Raw genomic sequence first — 19,243 nt, forward strand, 5'->3', positions numbered from 1 at the left:
AAAATCTCACTGGAAACTTCCCCTGGACTTTATCTCCCTCAATCCCATAGTTTATAACCAGTCTCTCCTCATGGTCCTGGGGCAGCTCTTTCTGCCCTCTGGACCAGTCCCATACTCCCATAAAATCACCTTTTTGCACCAAAGATGTCTTCAAGAATCCTTTCTTGGTCGTCAGCTCCGGACGCTGCATATCCCACTGTCACCTCAAAAAAACCTCATCAATCACCACCACCATCACCATCATCCTCCACATCACCATCACCATCATCACCACCGTCATCACCACCACCACTACCACCATCACCGCCATCATTTTCATCACCGTTGCCACTACCACCACTATCATCGTCATCATCCTGTAACTGTGGAAGCGCTTCCTCGAGGCGTCATAGTGAGAACAAGAGACCCAATAATGAGACAGCAATAACTGGCAGAAAAGATGGGTTTCCTCATGTCAAAGATGAAAAACTAAAATTTGAATCAGGCCGAATGATTACGAAGAACAAAATCAGCCAGGACAGCCTAAGATGAAAAGCTGGCAGAAAATTCAGCCGAATTTGCAAAAAGACACCTACCACATATCTGTCACGCCCTCGAAGAGCTCACATCCTGAAAGTGCTCCCACAAATAGTGAGCTGTGTCCTCCGTGCTGTCCTCCGCTCCTGAAACTTGCAGGTCGGGACTTGAGTCCGACCAAATTATGCAAAGGGCAGAAAACTGGTGAGTAACCCGGAGCCCAATCCTTCCCCCTTCAGAGCATACTTTTGGTGTGTGGGCAATGGCTGCGTCTTCTCAGTTTGCAAACTGCCTGGCAATAAAGATTTTTCCTTGCCTCTAACCAAATCCTTGCATTCCAAGATGGTTTTTGTTGACAATAGGACATGCCCTTGATATCACTCCATTAGAGATAGTCTTACATTAGCCAGAGCTTAGATCTCACCATAAACCTAAATCTTTAATTACTCCCAGATTTTACAACATTTTGGCTTTAAGTTAGGAAAAGAAGTCATTTTTTTCCAGATATTTTCAGTCTTCAGCACGAATAAGAATCAACCGAGGCACTTAATTAAAATGCCCATTCCTGTGTCAAGATTTTGACTTATTAGATTTAGAGTGGGGCCGAGGAAATCATGTGTGCAGCAAACATCCCAGATAGTTTCTTGATGCAAGTGGTCCAAGGAGTGTGCTTTGCTGTAATGCCCGAAGTTCCGAAACCTCCCACAAAAGTCCACCAGAGTCGTAAGTCAAAGCCAAGCGGCAAGGGTCGTTTATTGCAGGTTCGAACCTGGTCCTCTGCGCACTCGTCGCCGGTGACGCAAGAGGCCTCGATCAGGGTTGGTACAGCGTTTTTATAGACAGAGACAAATAGCACAGGGGAGGTTTCAAATTATGAGGGGCCTCATTAGTTGATTTTAAAGTAAGGACATTTGTTGTTCTCTGATTGGGCGTCCTTTGTCTGTCCTTTGGCGGGAAGGCTTTGTCCGTTACTTGTGGCGAGAGGAAAAAGGGGGAAGGGGGAAGAGGGTAGGGTAGGTGAGGAATGTGCTAAGCAAGCAGGTTTACAGAAGCGAGAAATGCCGGTTAGTTTATGTACAATCACTCATTCCATTACATATCAGACTACATTTAGGAAGGTTTACAACCCATTCTACTACACAGTGGGTTACATTCAGGAAAGGCCTCACAATGCTCGTAGCAAACAGCAAGCAAAACAGACTTCTCAGCAATTGTATTTCTTATCAAAGATCCATAATAAGCAGAAAAGAGAACCTTGCTTTAAACTAAGGCAGGGCTGTCATTTGGATTGTTCCTTTCATTGCAAAATGCTATTCTAACACTTTTTAGTGATTGAGGTTTCATAATTCTTACAGTTTGTAATCACTCCCATCATTGCACATCTGTGCTTGAACTCAGTAATGTGGTCCTAAAATATTATTCTCCAAATGGCAAAAGTGACAGACAAGTCGAGAAGAACCAACCTTAATCAGAAACCGTCTAATACCTGGAAATTGGTGGAGAAGTGAAATCGGTGAGTTCAAATTCATTGTCACTTGAAGTATGAGGCTAATGATTCATTACTCATTTTTCTTTAGTATAATTCTCTTTTCTAATTGGCCTCAACGATGGGTCTTTTTCTACTTATATAAATTAAGGGAGAATCCTACCAATAGATGTTATTTACAAGAAGTCTGGTGTCTGGCATCCCTAGGAAATAATGTTATGGTTAATTAAAATACACCGAACATGATTTACATAAACATTGGTTATTTTCAAGTATTAGAGTATACAAGTATGCTTGGCCTTTAAATAGCTCTTCATAATGTTTCAGCATCCCAGTGTTGTGATAATGAATAATTACTATCCGTGTACTTAGAAGTTTTCCTAAGTGCAAATCAATAGACAATTCTGGTTAAAAATATGCCAGATAACAGAAAACTGATGCAGCTGTATTTCTTCCTTCAAATATTAATATTTGTAGCAATGCAACAAATATTGCTACAAATACTGCGTTGCTACAAATATTAATATTTGAAGGAAGAAATACAGTTACATCAGTTTTCTGTTATCCGGCATATTTTTAACCAGAATCGTCTATTGATTTGCACTTAGGAAAACTTTTCACTCTTATGTGGATCCTGAAAAACTTAACAGAAGACCATGGGGGAGGGAAAGGAAAAAAAAAGTTAGAGAGGGAGAGAGCCAAACCATAAGAGACTCTTAAAAACTGACAATAAACTGAGGGTTGATGGGGGGTAGGAGGTAGGGAAGGGTGGGTGATGGGCACTGAAGAGGGCACCTGTTGGGATGAGCACTGGGTGTTGTATAGAAACCAATTTGACAATAAGTTTCATATAAAAAAATTAATATTTCCAACATGGGAATGTTATGCTTTCAGTAAAATTTCCTTTGCCTTTGTATATCAATTGATATTTTTATCTTGCTGAATTCCAAGTCTTTCCTACACAAGCTTCATGCCAAGATGGTTACATCCTGTTAGTCAGTTTCCAATCTTTAAATGTGGTTACTGGATCTTCATCCTGTTTTCCCTTAGAAAAGAAAAGTGATACCTACTATAGGCCAGCTGTTTGGATATGTAGTACTTTTTTTTTCTTCCCTAGTTAACCATTAGCTCTTTTAATTACCTCATTTTGAAAGAATAATAAGAGCTGGGAGACATCTACTGTCTTTGAAAACGTAGACTTGAGATTGGCATTTGTAGAAACATAACAAGGGGTATTCATAAAGAAAACCCTAATTTTAGATCAGACTCTCAGATTCTGACCTTCAGATGATTTCCCATTCTCTTTGCGCATTTTTGTCAAGGTGCTTTTTAAAGTCATTATGTTTTATGGTTATGATGGTAAATAATTTTAGTTGAAGTTGAACCTGAAAGTACACTAATATTTTTTCCATTTGTGTATATCACTTTTATATTTGGTCTCTAAACTCAAAATAACTCTTCTCCCACCCCACCTACACACCTCACATCCCAGTATAATGGTAATTCTTTAATTGGTTGTTTATATTGAATATTATCTTGTCTCCAATGTAAGCACACAGGGTTTTTGAACAGAATCGCAGCCATTGCCCCATTCGGCCTGCCAGTACTCTTAAAAGACATTTGATCACAAAAGCCAAAGAGCTCAAATTCTAAAATTGAAAACACAATTTTCATAGGTGCAGGCAAATTTATTTTGGGCCGAACTTCACCCAGCCTACCCTGCAGTCAAGGCTCAAGTTACTCAGGATGTAACTCTTGAGTAAAGTAAGGGCATTTATGGTTTTTCTACATTTCTCCTCCTTCTTGCCCAGGGCAGTTTTGAAATGAGAAGAGCCGGTGAGCCTGATCTGCAAATCTCCTGTCTTCAGATTATGTGATAGCCCCAATGCCTCTCTGAAGATGACCAATAATTTCCCTTGAAGAGGAATACAGGACTTAGTCTTTGCTTAAAGGGATGATAAACTAGCATCTGACACCGAAGCCATTTGGGAGAGGGAGAATGTTTAACAGCAGGCATTTTGAGGCTCCTCCTAATCACTTCTTCAACTTGACATAACCTGAGAAAAAGCCACTTTTATTCTCCTCCGAATTGTCCATGGGAGACTGTTACACGTGCACGCATTTAATTTTATGTTAATTGTATGTTAAATGTTTTCTCATGCCAAGACTTCTTCGCAATATGTCCATTTCAAGCATCGCAGGTGTAAATCACCAGTTCAGATAGAAGCTTTAGGCAAAGTCCTTCCAATCGGGAAATGAAAACATAGATTACCTGGCAAACTGAGGCATTTATATCGTCTGTTAAGATTTCAAGTTTCTGTTCTAAGCATTGTTAATGCATTCCTTTGGTTGTGCTTTTTAAGTCCACTGTGTGAGGAAGCTTGAAGTAATAGAAAGTTGCTCATTTAAAATAATAGAAGGAGTGCAATGATCCAACACAGACTAACCCTTGACTTCCTCTTAGCAAAGGAAAAGGCACCTGTCCTTGCGTTTTTTGGCTTGTCCCCGTCTGGAGCTCTGCTGTGGCCTGTCAGTAGGGACATAAGACATTGGAGTAGTCCTGGAAGTTGAAATCTTCGCATTTTATTCATTCCCTGGAATGTAAGTTCCATGAAAACAGGATCTGTGGGCATAAGGCTCATGGATCTAGAAAGCCCAGAGAGAAGCAAGCACAGTAGTCCTCACCAGTGTTCACCAAAGCAAAGGGGATTATCCAGTCCCTTATGCAAGAGAAATTTATTGAACACCAACCAAGTAAAAACGCTTATCGAGCACTCGTGTAGAATACAAAGATAAATAAGAAACAGAAGTTAACCTTAAGGAATTTCTAGTTTATTAGAGGAATTAAGAAAGGGTTAAAATAAATGATGATACAAAGCAGAAAATGATAGGCAATATTGAAAGGTATTGATTTTGTAGTTTGTAATTATTTTCAAAATATGTCCATACCTGTTTAATATGATCGAAAGCCCTGAAAACATTCTGAAATGTACTGCATGCTAAATAAGTGTGAAGAGTTATTATAGTTATAAATACCTTTGTTGTCTCTGAAGAGATCCAATGTTGGAGCCACTGCTTCAAGAGACTTCTTCCTCCTGGATTTCTTCAGCTTTCTAAAGAGAAGACGCAGACAATTTACAAAACCACCGTCTTGACCTGGCTGCACATTTAGAATCATCCTCGGAGTTCTTAAAACTCCCAGGGTTCAAGGCAGCACCCAGATCAATAAAGATTAAATCTCCGGTGGGGGCATCCAAGCATCTGTACTTTATAAAGCGCATCAAGTGATTCTGTTGGTTGAGACTATTGTTTCTCATCCTGTCTGCACATAAGCATCCCAAGGAGCTTCCTACCAAATTTCACTCCAAAAGATGTTAATTAATTTGTTTGGAGTAGGACCTATGCGTAGATATATTTTTTAAATCTCTCTTTTTTTAAAAGTTTTAATTTAAATTCCACTTAACACACAATATAATATTAGTTTCAGGTGTACAATATAGTGATTCAACCCGTGGTCATCACCACAAGTGCACTACTTAATGGCCATCACCTATTTAAGCCATCCCCACCCACCTCTGCTTTGGTAACTATCAGTTTGTTCTCTATTAAGTCTGTTTCTTGGTTTGTCTCTCTCCCACTCCACCCCCCCCCCTCCCCCCCTGCTTTGCTCATTTGTTTTGTTTCTTAAATTCTGCATATGAGTGAAATCATTGTCTTTCTCTGACTGACTTATTTCACTAAGCACTGTATTCTGTAGCTCCAGCCATGTCATTGCAAATGGCAAGATTTTACGGCTGAGTAATATTCCAGTGTGTGTGTGTGTGTGTGTGTGTGTGTGTGTGTGTACCCCCCCCCCACACACATATATGTATACCATATATGATTTTAGCCATTCTGACAGATGTGAAGTGATACCTCATTGTAGCTTTGGTTTGTATTTCCCTGATGATCAGTGATGTTAAGCATCTTTTCATGTGTCTGTTAGCCATCTGGCTGTCTTCTTTGAAAACAATGTCTATTCATGTCTTCTGCCCATGTTTAATTTGATTATTTGTTTGGGGGTATTGAGCTTTATACATTCTTTATACATTTTGGGTATTAACTCTTTATCAGGTATGTCATTTATAGATATCTTCTCCCATTCCATCAGTTGCCTTTTAGTTTTGTTGATTGTTTCCTTTACTGGGCAGAAGCTTTTTATTTTGATGAAGTCCCAATAGTTTATTTTTGCTTTTATTTCCCTTCCCTCAGGAGGCATATCTACTAAGAAGGTGCTGTGATCAATGTCAAAGAAGTTGCTGCTTCTGTTCTCTTCTAGGATTTCTATGGTTTCATGTATTAAATTCAATAGTAATGTGCACCCAGGGTTGATTTGCACAGGGTTAGGGAATAACAAAAAATTATATCTAATTGCAGAGAAAACATGGTTTTTGTCACTGGCTATTGTCACTGGTCAACTGTAAGAACTAAGTAATATCCAGTTTAAGAGACTACTCTGTTTAACTAATTTTTCCCAGTTTTAAGTGAACATGAGGATGATCAGAGAGGATTTCTATCCCTGAACCTTTGACAGGTTGGGCCTGGGCAGGCAAGAAGACTATCCTGGAATTCTTGGCCCTATGAGCTGGCATGGTCACTCTTAGTCATCCCTCTTTGATGGAAAACGTCCGGGCATGAATAGCGTGCAAGCTTGTGGGATCATTTCAACACAGATGTCACCACCTATACAAACCACCATCTGGGAAGGAAATTTATTTACCCCTCGCACATCTTACATGGATAGGACAAAAAATTGTGTATTTCAACTATCATTTGTTTGTAAATACTCCTGTTGTGTAATTCATGATACAGTTTGGAAATTTCTCGGATTATCAGTTTCTCAGAACTATGGATGTAAGTGGATCCTTCTGATGCATTATATGACCTGTTTATAAAAAGGAAGTATTGCAAAATCGAATGCTCATTGGAAAACTCAGATACCTTCCACAAAAGGCAAAATTACCAACTTTAGGGGTGCCTAAGCTTAGTCGGTTAAGCATCTGACTCTTGGTTTCAGCTCAGGTCATGATCTCATGGTTTGTGAGATCGAGCCCCACGTTGGATTTTATACTGACAGCATGGTGCCTCCTTGGGATTATCTCTCTTCCTCTCTCTGTCCCTCTCCTGCTCATTCTCTCTCTCTCCTCTCAAAACAAACAAACAAACAAACAAATATTTTAAAAAATTACCAACTTTAATTTTAAAATTTAAACAATAGTATGCGGGCTTTCCAATCCTGAGAGTCTGTGTGACTTAAATGTAGAACAGTGGACTAAATGCAAGGTGAAGGGAAAGGTGGAATAATTATGGAAAGATGATGCTAAATGATATCAGCAGAAATTCTAGTGCTTTTGGAGAAAAGAAGTGACTCATCCCTTGGCATTTAACTCATTTAATTTGGATCACTTCATATAAGATTTTTCTTATGCCTTCAAATAATTTCACATTTCCGTTCAAATGAGTCACATGAGGGATAGCCTCGGGCAGTTTATTTTGCTAGAATTTTTTAATTATTTTTATTTTTTTAGTTCAGCTCCACTTGGACAAAATCTGACCACTAATGGTGGATTATGACTACCAAAATCTTCCTTGGAGAACACGATTTTGATGAGAAATGGAATCCAAGGTAGCAGTGCCTTCATTGGGGCTTTTGTTCAACTTTCTTGCATGTCTTCTGAGGATAGCCTCAAATACCAGCACTGTTGCTCTGACAGTGACACATTCCAAACCAGACTGAGAAAAACGAAAGACGGATGTCATGAGTCGGCTCCTCCTGACCAGCTATGGCCTCCCCTGAGAACAGTCTTTCTTTAGGTAGAAGAGAAGATCGCACACAGGTACTGGCTATCCCTTGGACGTGTTATCCATATAATTCTCACCACAACCCCAGAAGTTGGGAGAGATAATTATACTGACTTTTAAAGAGTAGAAAACAAAAATTATTTGAAATGACTAATATATATGCTTTTTAAATTTTTCATCGCATTAAGTTTATAGATGTGAATATGTAATTTGAAAACAATTTACATCTATATTTTAGACGATTCATCATACTCAGATCCTCAGATGAGCCCATACCAAGCAAACTACTTGTCAGCTAAGTGAATTACAGGCTTTGGGGAAAAAAAAATTAGGCATAGGAAAAAAGAAAATCTGTGAAATACTGGACTCAAATACAAATCTACAATGTAAAATCAAACCTACTTGGATAAAGGGATTACAAATCATGTGTCGTATATTCTATTATTTTGAAAAGCTACCTTGCCCATTGATATCCCACCATCTCTCTTCTTGAATGCATTTTTCATTTCCAAAGCTGGGCACAATTTAGGGTCTTGCTACTTGTCTGAGCTGACAGTCTAAACCCCTTCATCTGGAAGACAAGAATAAAGAGATTAACAATCGAGGTCCTTATTCTAGCTGTTGAGCAGTGGCTCCTATAAAACGTGCTTGTGCGGGAGGACACTGCTGGTGGCGTGGCTTGGCTCTCAGGACAGCACAACGTCTTTCACGTGGCCTTAAGGTTCTACTTCATCTGCCCACTTCACCATTCTGATACCCCTCCATCTACCTGCCTCCAAGTATCGCACAGCCAACCTTTTCAATGTGATGTTGTAGGCAAGTAGGAGATTATGAAGATTATAGGGTGTTCTTTGACTCACTGGGAGAGGTGGGGAGGAAACAGGACTTGCCATTTGACCGTAATACATGTTGATTTAATCCCTTTTTTAAATAGTGCTTAGAATTCTCATGAGCTCACAGGGAAACATTTAATGAAAACCGGGATTTTTCTGTTAGTTTGTGGAAGAACTATACATAGCTCTTAGACTAGCAAAGGTAGCTGGGAATGTCCACGGCACAGAGATATTTTGTACCTTTCACGCTAATTTCCATGCAAGTTTATGTGAGTTTTTTCTTGGATCAATTTTTTTAGTGTAATATAATATATGCCTATTGTAGAAATCTGTAAACTATGTAAATGACTTTTTACAAAATTCATATTCCCACACTCTAGAGATAATCAATAGCCACCTGATTTTTACTTATTTCCCTCCTTTCTCTCTCTTCCCCTTCCTCTTCCCCCATTTTCTTTTTCTCTCTTTCTCAAAAGTGGCATGGCATCAAATAAGTAGTGAGGAAATAAGCGATCTGATCTCCCTTCAAGAAAGAGTGTCCTGATTAGCTGGAGGGCGTGCAGCCCGCAGACAGAAGCCTCTTTGACATCTGCCACAGTGCTGGACAGGGACACTGTCCACAGGCAGGTCTGGCCAAGGCTATGCACCGCAATGGGTACTAGGGCCTACACTTTTGGCCTCATGTGGGACTCCTCTACAAGCAATCTCGGAACCAGAGCCCCTTGTTGGCCTGGCTGAGACTCTCTCCGCATTGAACCACAGGCTGAGGATCTCCTCTTATCTAGTCTTTCTTCCCTCTCAGGAGAGATGCCAGACCCACAGTGCCATCTGAAGTCTCTCCCCAGTTCCCCTAGTCCCTCTCCTTTGTCTTTCAAAGACATTATCCTGCCCCCAAATCTTTTCTTCCCAGAAAACCCAGCCAACACAGTTTTATGCCTTCATTCTCTTGCTTAACATTAAATTGTGAGCCCTTCCCAATGACATTAGAATATTTTCAGAAACAGCATTTTCATTTTATGGGTTCATTGTATGGATAGATAAAATGTTCCCAACTTTTTGCAATCCTGAATTCAATGATATGATAAGCATCCTTGTTCAGATTCTCTACATGAATTTGAGACTATTTCTTCAGAATGGATTCCTCAAAGTGTAATTACCAGCGTAAGCTTGCTAAGTTGTGCAAAACAGATTTTCAAAAGGACAGTATGAACACACATTCTGACCAGTGTATTTCCCATTAATTGAAACTTTATGTGGTACCTAAGGTTGTGCTCTTTAAAATAGCATTTCAGTTAATAACTTTATCAGTAACTCTCTGTTCACATTCCTGGTTTTTAATCCCTCCAGCTCCTGTTTTCATGGGTTTTCTTATAACCTTACATGAAGCACTGAACTTCCTCTTGCCCATTCCTGATCTCCAGCCTCTAAAGTGAAAGAACAAGCCCTCTGGGGAGGCACTGAGTCTTTTCTACTCCCACTCGATGACGGGGCGCCAGAGAAACAGGTCAATATGATGTTCTGCAAACTCAGGGATTCCAAGGAGACCCAATGCCTCACTAAGAGGAAATGCTTCATCTATCATCTTCCACCAGCTCAGCATGATCTGGAAAAGTTGTGCATTTCTCTGCTTTCTCCTGCTCAGGAGCACTTCTAACAAAAGATTAATGAAGCAATGCTCGGGGCCTGGGTGGCTCAGTCAGTTGAGTGTCTGACTCTTGATTTAGGCTCAGGTTATGATCTCATGGTCATGGGACTGAGCCCCGCATCGGGCTCCATGCTGAACATGGAACCTGCTTGAGATTCTCTCTCTCCCTCTCTCTCTCTGTCCTCCCACTCCCTCTCAAAAGAAAGAAAGACAAAAGAAAGAAAGAAAGAAAGAAAGAAAGAAAGAAAGAAAGAAAGGCTGAAAATTTACCAGAAACCCAAAGTACAAAAGCACAGCTGACTTAATTATATGGATGAGAAAAACAATTCACCCCAGAGGTACAATTAATCCTTATAGTAGCCTTTTGAGGTGGATTACTATAAAGATGAAGAAATGGAGGCACAGAGAGGTTTGGTGACATGGCCAAGTTCACAGGTTAAGTAAGACGCCCAAGGTACCAGAGCCTTGCCTGGATCTCAGTCTGGATTGTGAGCATGTTCCCTTAATCCCTTTACTGAAATGACATGAGAGGACTCTTCCTGTAATTTATAAAACCGGTGATAGAACAAGGATTCATAAATTCATACTGATTAAAAATAAATAAATAAAGCTTTAGGAAAAGCTCTTCCTTACTATGGAATGCCAAATAATAAATGTAGAAGCAATGACAGGTTGGAAAAATCATCAGTGGATGCTAAAACCAGTGGTGAGATTTTGATGAGAAATAGTGCATTAACATAGCCCAAACATATCTCCCACAAACTAGTTATTAATTAGGAAGGGAAAAGTAGTAACTACAGTAGAGAAATCTAAAGGATAAATGGCACCTTAACTAAGTGATCAAAGTTAATACCACAACCATTGAGATAAGTTAATATCCTGTGGTTCCTAATATAATGTACCACGAGAAACACACTACTGCTTCTGGCATATTCCTTCTGAAGATACGTAACTTGAATTTAATCATGAACCAACACCAGAAAATTCTAAAATGAAGGGCATTTTAGAAAATGCTATACCGGGGCGCCTGGATGGTTCAGTCGGTTGAGCGTCCGACTTCGGCTCAGGTCACAGTCTCACAGTTCGTGGGTTTGAGCCCCACATCAGGCTCTGTGCTGACCGCTTGCTCAGAGCCTGGAGCCTGCTTTGGATTCTGTGTCTCCTTCTCTCTCTGCCCCTCCCCCGCTCATGCTTTGTCTCACTCTGTTTCTTAAAAATAAATAAATGTAAAAAAAAAATTAAAAAAAAAAAGAAAAGAAAATAGCTATACCGTAATCTTTACAAAGTCAAGATCAAGAAGCTGAGGAACTGTTCCAAATTAAAGGAAATTAAAGAGACTTGAAAACAAAATGCAGTATACGATCCTGTATTAAATTCTGGACCAAAACGACTAAAAAGAGAAAGAAAGAACCATAGGAGGCATTATTAGGACAATTGATAAATCTGAATATGGAAGGAATATCAGGCAATAGTATGTAGATATTAAATTTCTTGATTTTGATAACTTGACTGTGGTTATGTAAAGAATATCCTTATTCTTAGGAAATAAATACTGAAATATTTAGAGGCAGAGGCGCAAGATATCTGGGACTTTTCTCATGCTGTTCAGAGAGAAGAAACAATGGCAGAAGGGGGATGGAAAGCTTTCAGGTTAACTCATGACTGAACCACTTGCCAAAGTCTTCTATTGACATTAAGAAATTTCTTTTATCATCGAAATTAAAAAATAACTGTTGAGGCTTGTATTAAAGGAAAACTTTATAAGTACCTAACTTTATTCCAGTAATCTCACTTTTGCATATTTATTCTAAAGAAATAACCATGGAGAGGCACAATGGCTTTGTCACAGAGATACTCATCAAAATTGGTATACAATTTTGGAAAATTATAAACAACTTACACATCTAATAATAGCTTTGTTTTAAGATTATACAGTCACTGAAATGCTATTTAATATTTGCTGACTTGTAAAAATGCCATTATTAAGTGGTAAAAACAAGATGCAAGATGGCATACACAGAGTGACTCAATTTCTGCATGTAGATGTACATACACATACACCCACAACCCCAGACCCATAAAAGATTTCAAAACTATACATTAAAACGCTACTGTGGTCATTTTAAGGTGTAGGGAAAAAGGTAACTTTTAAACTTATTTTTACTTGAATTTTACAGTACTATGAAAATTTGCTAAAAACAAATATGTTATTTTGTAATTAAAAACAATAATTATAAAGACAGAGTACATCTTTTAAAAAGAGATAACCATAAATTTTAATAAAACCCCTGTTCTTTTCACATACCACCCTACTATATTCCATAGGTTCTTTCCAAATACACAAGGCCCTGCTGCTGAATTTGGTGAGTGACATTCAGAACATGACTCCTAAACTCCTCATTTAGTGGAACATGAAAAGATGTCATTGAAAGGAAGTGAGCACTGGTTGACCCATTAACTGAACCCAGACAATCGTAGGTTCCTCACACCCTTCCCTGTCCTTGGAATGTACGTTCTGCCCACAATTTACAAGGATGAGAGAACAAGACGTTGTTGAAACCATCTGGACTGAATATGCAAGTAAGCCTATTTAAGACATCTCTATACACTTTTAAGATTCAGGCAGATGAGGGGCACTTGGGTGGTAGCTGAGCATCCAACTCTTGATTTGGGATTGGGTCATGAGGCCGGTGTTGTGGGATCAAGCCCTATGTGGGACTCCACACTCAGTGTGGAGCCTGTTTAAGACTTCTCTCCCTCTCTCTCTCTCTCTCTCTCTCTTTCTCCCTCCTTCTGCCCCTCTCCTCTACTTGTGCTCTCTCTCTCTCTCTCTCTCTGTCTGAAAAAAAAAAAAAGAAAAAAAAAGATTCTGGCAGGTGATGGTGGAGAACTACTCAATACATGTCTGCCCAAGACGAGCCCCATATGTAAGTTCCCTTGTCGATTAAACCTGCTACCTACGAGTCTGGAATGGTCTACCTCTCTTCCTTCAGTCTGTCCTTGTCCTTCGTGTATAGGGGCCAGTTTTCAAACCAACATGGGGAAATTCTTTTACCATTGTTGTAAACTGATACAGGTAGGGCTGTTACAAAGGGGGCAATGTCTATTGAATTTGTTTCCTGATGAAAGAATCGAGCTTGAAACCAAATGTTGCACATTCAGACAAGAAAACACACTATGACTCATGACGATCTGTGAAAAAGCCACACTTTCATTATATGCTAAATTTTCATTTTCTCAATGTCAAGGACTTTTAAAATAATTCAATTGTTTCTCTTGTGATGTGATTTCCAAAGTTAGTTTCTTTCATGTTTCGGAGGACCTAAATTTCAGATGGAATGGACCTAGATTCAGAAAATATATCTGTGATATTTAAGGTTTTTCTTTGTCATTCGACTCTGGATGTATTTATTTGTAATTTTATCTGCACATTGCTACACAAACTATCCACATTTTGTGTATGTGCACACGTGTGTGCGTGTACCTAAAAAGGCAGACACTGTCTGTTACAGTCTTGGTTTGGGGCTGTTTTACAATCTAGGTTGGTCCTAAGAAGGAACCCTCCTTACATTATTATATCAGTGACACATGTTGAGCCCTTCTACTAAGCACCACAGAATGACAAGTGGCCAGGAAACAAATATACATTAAACATAGGAATACTAGAGATTGGGTCTCAATTTCTGGAATAGTATTATAGAGACAATGGTCAATCAGAGAGCCTGAAGCACAGATTAAGAAGGCAGAAACATGGCATTTTATTTCAACTACAAACCCTTGCCAGGTTTCCCAGTCTGTGACATCAAGGAGAGCAAACTGTTACCTCTGAGAAGTCATCTATGATTTGTAGCCATTAATTCCAAACCTCCTACCTAAGATTCTTCAATTACATGATCCTACCAACAGATCAGGAGCTATCGTGTGCACTGGGGAAGGAACATACTCTCAATAGAGCTACCGTGCATGTTCTCCAGTTCAACCTTCTGTTCCATAGCCCAACCCATGCTCTAGAAAGAGGCCCTACCCAGTGATTAGGGGCTAATTTCTATTCCCACAGCCAGATTCTCCTCCTGTAATCTAGACTTCATCTTATGTAAGCACATGACTCACATGCACGGGTCCGTTTCCTGGAATTTGGGGTGGGAGCCAACTCTCAGTTATCTGCAGTATGAAATCCATCAGTGATTCCCAACTTCCATTTTAACCAGTGATGTTAACCTCTTCTGTGATCTCCATGTTCTTTTACTACTGATTTTAATGAACACAGAAAAGGCCAGAGAGAAAAGCATAGGGTCTGGTAAATCAAAAGGCCGTATGATCATTGAACAGTTGGGCACTTGTCATTTCCATTCTGTTTCACAGCCCAGATTCTAGATAAGCATTTTCTACCAGCAGCCACGGCTAACTCTTTCCATCTAGTGCAATCTGGCCTCTATCTTCACCATCCTCTGAAAACACTTTTTTAGCCTTCATGACATTCAGAAGTCAAAACCAGTGGCCTTTTTCCTCCTTCTCGGTTTTTTTCTAGGTTCTTTTGTACTGGACAGTGCTGACTATTGCTGTGAATCTTGGCTTTTTATTCTTCTGATCCTCATGTCATTGTGTCTCTTAGTTTTGCTCTTTTAGTTGTAACCATCAGCAAGTCCTGTTGATACGAAGTACGTTCTAAATACAGCTGGAGGTCAACCACTTCTCATCACCTCCACTACTGCCATCCTTGTCCTAGCCACGCTGTCATTTAAGCAGGTGACAAAAATTACCCTCTACCTTATCTTCCAGGTTTGCCTTGCCTCTCTAGTCTATTTTCCACAGAGCAGACTGACTGGCCTTGTAGACATGCAAGTTATATCACCACCCCATCCCTTACCCTTTAATGACTTATTGCATTTTTAACAGAATGCAAACACCTTACCATAGCCTTTACCCTCTAAATGTTCTACTCTTGCCTATCTCTCTGACTTCTCTTGCCACTGTCCATGGAGCGTGCTCCAGCCACACTGAGATCTTAAAGTGTGTTTTGAACATTAGAGTCCTTACATCTCCTCTCCAGGTCAAACATACTTTGGCTCCACACGTTTGTATGACTGAGTTTGTTCACCTCATCTGGCTACATCTCTGTTCATATATGACCAAGAGACGTCTCTCCAACCACCCTAGCTAGAGCAGCCCTGAAACCAGAATATACTGTGTATTACCACCATATTTTGTTACCATCCGTGAGACTTTGTGCAAGTTACACTGTGCCCCAGGTTCATGACAGAAGTGAGTTTTACACAACTAGTTACATACCTCATAGAGTTGTTATCAGGATTGAAATGGTATTACGTTTCAGAAGCTTGACGGCAAATAGTCAGCCCTCTATGTGTTTACCACTGTTATTGTTACCAGTATTTATTTGTTTTCTTTCTTTTCCCACTAGAGATACAAATTCCAGGCGTTATCCATTTGCTCATCACTACTGGTCAGGATATAGAATAGTAAAGCACATACTAAGCTTTCAATAAGTTATTGTTGAGTAAATGAATGCATAAAAATATTTAACCATTTCTTCTATCCTCACTGGCTCCTTTTGCCAATTTCTCGGGTGAAGACATTTCCCTGGAGTCAATCATTGGTTTCCATGGCATTTCTTCCTCTACCCTCACTCCTTTCAAGTGCTTAACTTGAAACGTTTCTCTGGCTTCAGCTATAGTTCCTGTGATGGGAGTTCCTACCGTCACATCTTTAGTGCAGCCCATACAGCCAAGCTCTCCACTGGGGAGGCAGCTCTCAGTGGCTGGAAATTTGGCCCGAGACTCAGGAGAGCTGGCCTCGAGTGTAAGTTCTGTGACTTCGCTCGCTTTGTGACTCGGAGCAAGCCACAACCTTTTGGGAGACCAAATTCTCTCGTAGGTAATAATTTATTCCTCTCTACCTTCCATCTCAGATAGTGCTTTAAAACGAAGAGTTAGTAAAAGTGAAAGTGTTTTGTCAGTTATAAAACAGTACATACCATTTTGAGGTGCTTTCAAATACTTCAAATATGCCATTTATACATACCCACCCTGCTGTTATCTTAGATTCAACATCAAGTAGATTAATTTCCTATTTCCCAAACTGAATGCTGACTTTGCTTTCTTTCATTGGGCACAGGTATCGCTAAGCACGTCTCGTTCTCCTTCTGTGATGTGTCTACAATTTTCCTCCTGCTCTCTCTTCTCCCAGACGTAATCTTACTCGAAGATTTCTTCCGTGTGCATCTAGGTAGGCCATTAGAACACCATTCGTTGGTCTCTCTACTTCCAGCCTTTCTCTCAGTCTTCTCAAATAATCTCATTCCGATCTTCCCCAAATTGGATTGGATTTCTATTACTGCTCTCACAAATTGCCGCAAATTTAGCAGCTTAAAGCAATGAAATTTATGGTCTTACGGATCCGTAGATCAGAAGTTCAACACGAGCCTCACCTGTCTCGTGTCAAGGTATTGGCACCAGGTAAATATCAAGGTGTCGCCCTGCTAGATTCTTCCCTGGGGTTTCTGGGGGAGCATTCATATCCTTGTCTTTTCAAGTCACCTACATTTCTTGGCTTGCAGCTCCCTTCCTTTGTTTTCAAAGCCAGCAACTGTGGGTCAAGTCCTTCTGAGATCACAGCTCTCTAACCACAGATAGGAAGAGTTCCCAGCTTGTAAGAACTCAGAAGATTAGATTCGGCCCACTGGGCTAATCCAATGTCATCTCCCCTTCTCAGGGTCTATAACCTTAATCACATTGCACTGTTCCTTTTGCCATGTAAAATAATATATTCACAGGTTCTGAGGACTAGGACACATCTTTGGGGAATAAGCGGTCTTATTCTGCTTACCACACCAGTTTAATGGTGTCACTCCCCTGACCAAGAGATAATGTAAAGTTTATCTTCCTGGTATGGCTTTGAAGATCCTTCAAATTAAATTCTTAGCAATCCTAAAATAAAGATCCTATACTACTGTTAGGATATTCTCCCCAACATATCTTAAATGTGCTATGATTTTCCTAGTGTTTTTGCCGATTATTCTTTCATTTGACACGTCCTACAATCCTTCCGTTGCTATCAAAGTCTCGTCAATTTTCCAGCCCAGATAAAGTCCCACCTCCTCAATAAAAGCTCCCCCACTGATGCCACCTTTTTCTAATGGTTTGATATGATATTGTTTAGTTTATGTGGTGGACTTCTGGGTTTGTTCAGAATTCATTCACTCTTCCTCTGGTAGCAGCACGCTGGTTTTCCTTTGGAAGAAAACTTTTTCCTATTAGATTAAAAACTTAGTGGTTTCTCAAGTAAAATGAATTGCCCTCCTGATCAAGGGATGAGCTCATGATCCCAGCTAGGCAATCTGATATATCTCTCTAGACCACAGACACCCAAAAAGTAAAAATGCATGGAGCTCACACTTTCTAGAAGCAGCACATTGTTCACAAAATCACCAGAACTTCCTCGGCACTTTGGCTCTTACTTTAATTCCGCCAAATTCCCCACATCCTTCCTACACGTTTTTCCTTGGGTAAGCCAGAATCATTTTCTGTTTCATAAAAATCAAAGAACCTAACTGCTAAAGCCTTACTGTTCTTTAAATGTACTCATAACTCCAAATTCTCTTTTTCATAAAACTACAGTATATTTTACATGTCTCTCAAACACTCCCCAATCCCTTGTATATTACTGCACACAGAAATTCCTTTCAATAAATATTGGTTGACTATTTCATAAAGTACTGATTTTTTTTTCAGAATGTGAATTGCTCCTGGTAGCAAGTCGAGAACAAGGAACATGACATGTCTTTCCTTGATATCAATCCTGTCTTTTCCAGAAGGGGAAATGGAAAATCATTTCTCCCTCCTGATAGATGGATTGAAAGGGTCACCACTCCACTGACTGTGTTTTTTATGTATATTTCCTATATCCCCAATGTATTCTATTATGTGGTCCCACCTATTTAGCATGGGATGACCCATTCCCTAAACGAGCCTAAGCTGTGCTTATTTTTTTAATAGGTACATTGCACTTCAGGCTCATATGAAGTGTTTGGAAGACTTTTCCCAAATATTTCTCTGAAATTCAGATAAATTGAATGGACTCTCTGTGTTTGGTTTCATATGATGAGTGGTTACCATTAGTTGGAGACCAGACAGGATATTGAAAAGATCCCCATGTTTTATGTCTCCTTCTTAAGAAATCCATGTTAGAACCTAATGAACAGTGCTAATGTTTTATAATGTTCTGTGGCCATTTGGGGAGATATATGTTCTAGACTTGACCAAAGTCAATTTCAGGGACTATCATCTTCTCCTTTTGAAAATTGTGATAATCTAACTCTGGTTCCCTGGAACTTTTTTTTTGCATAATCTCTTCAAAATCAATGATTTTGACATTGTTCTAAAAAGTTTAGAGTAATCCCTCTGAAATCTCTTTCAGCACCTCAGCACCTCCAGAAGATCATACCAGGTTTTTGACCCAAGGTAGGATGCGATTGAATTGAACTGAGATGGGAAAATTTTAGAAGCAACAGTGTTTTAGGGGAATATCAGTTACTAAACATGTTCCTTTTCAATGTCCAATGGATATCCAAGTGGAAATGTTACATAGACAGTTGGATGAAGAAGTCCAAGACTCAGAGGAAGTATCTAGGCTGGGAATAATTATATACAGATGATAATTAAAGACACAGGCTTTATGAAATAAAGTAGTGAGTGGCTGTATACAGAAAAAAAGTTCCAAGATTGAAATCAGGGGGCATGCCAGATCAATGATGGGGGACAGGAGATATTAAGGAAGATCCAGCCTGAGACTGAGCAGCAGGTGAAAAGCCAGTTGAATGTCGTGTCCTAGAAGCCAAGTGAAAAAAGTATTTCGAGGAGTTCTTTTTCTTAACTCTCTGGGTTCTCAGACTTTGAACAGGGTCAA

General features: G+C 39.6%; 1 long non-coding RNA gene across 1 annotated transcript; it reads left to right on the forward strand.

Annotated features, from left to right (window-relative positions):
* Nucleotides 1-227: 227 nt before the first annotated feature.
* LOC128314248 (uncharacterized) lies at nucleotides 228-4,602 on the forward strand. The gene is made up of 3 exons (XR_008295743.1): nucleotides 228-720; nucleotides 1,872-2,029; nucleotides 4,467-4,602. It is a non-coding gene; the product is annotated as an uncharacterized LOC128314248 (long non-coding RNA).
* Nucleotides 4,603-19,243: the final 14,641 nt, after the last annotated feature.

Source organism: Acinonyx jubatus, chromosome B1 (assembly GCF_027475565.1).
Source record: "Acinonyx jubatus isolate Ajub_Pintada_27869175 chromosome B1, VMU_Ajub_asm_v1.0, whole genome shotgun sequence".
Classification (NCBI taxonomy): domain Eukaryota; kingdom Metazoa; phylum Chordata; class Mammalia; order Carnivora; family Felidae; genus Acinonyx; species Acinonyx jubatus.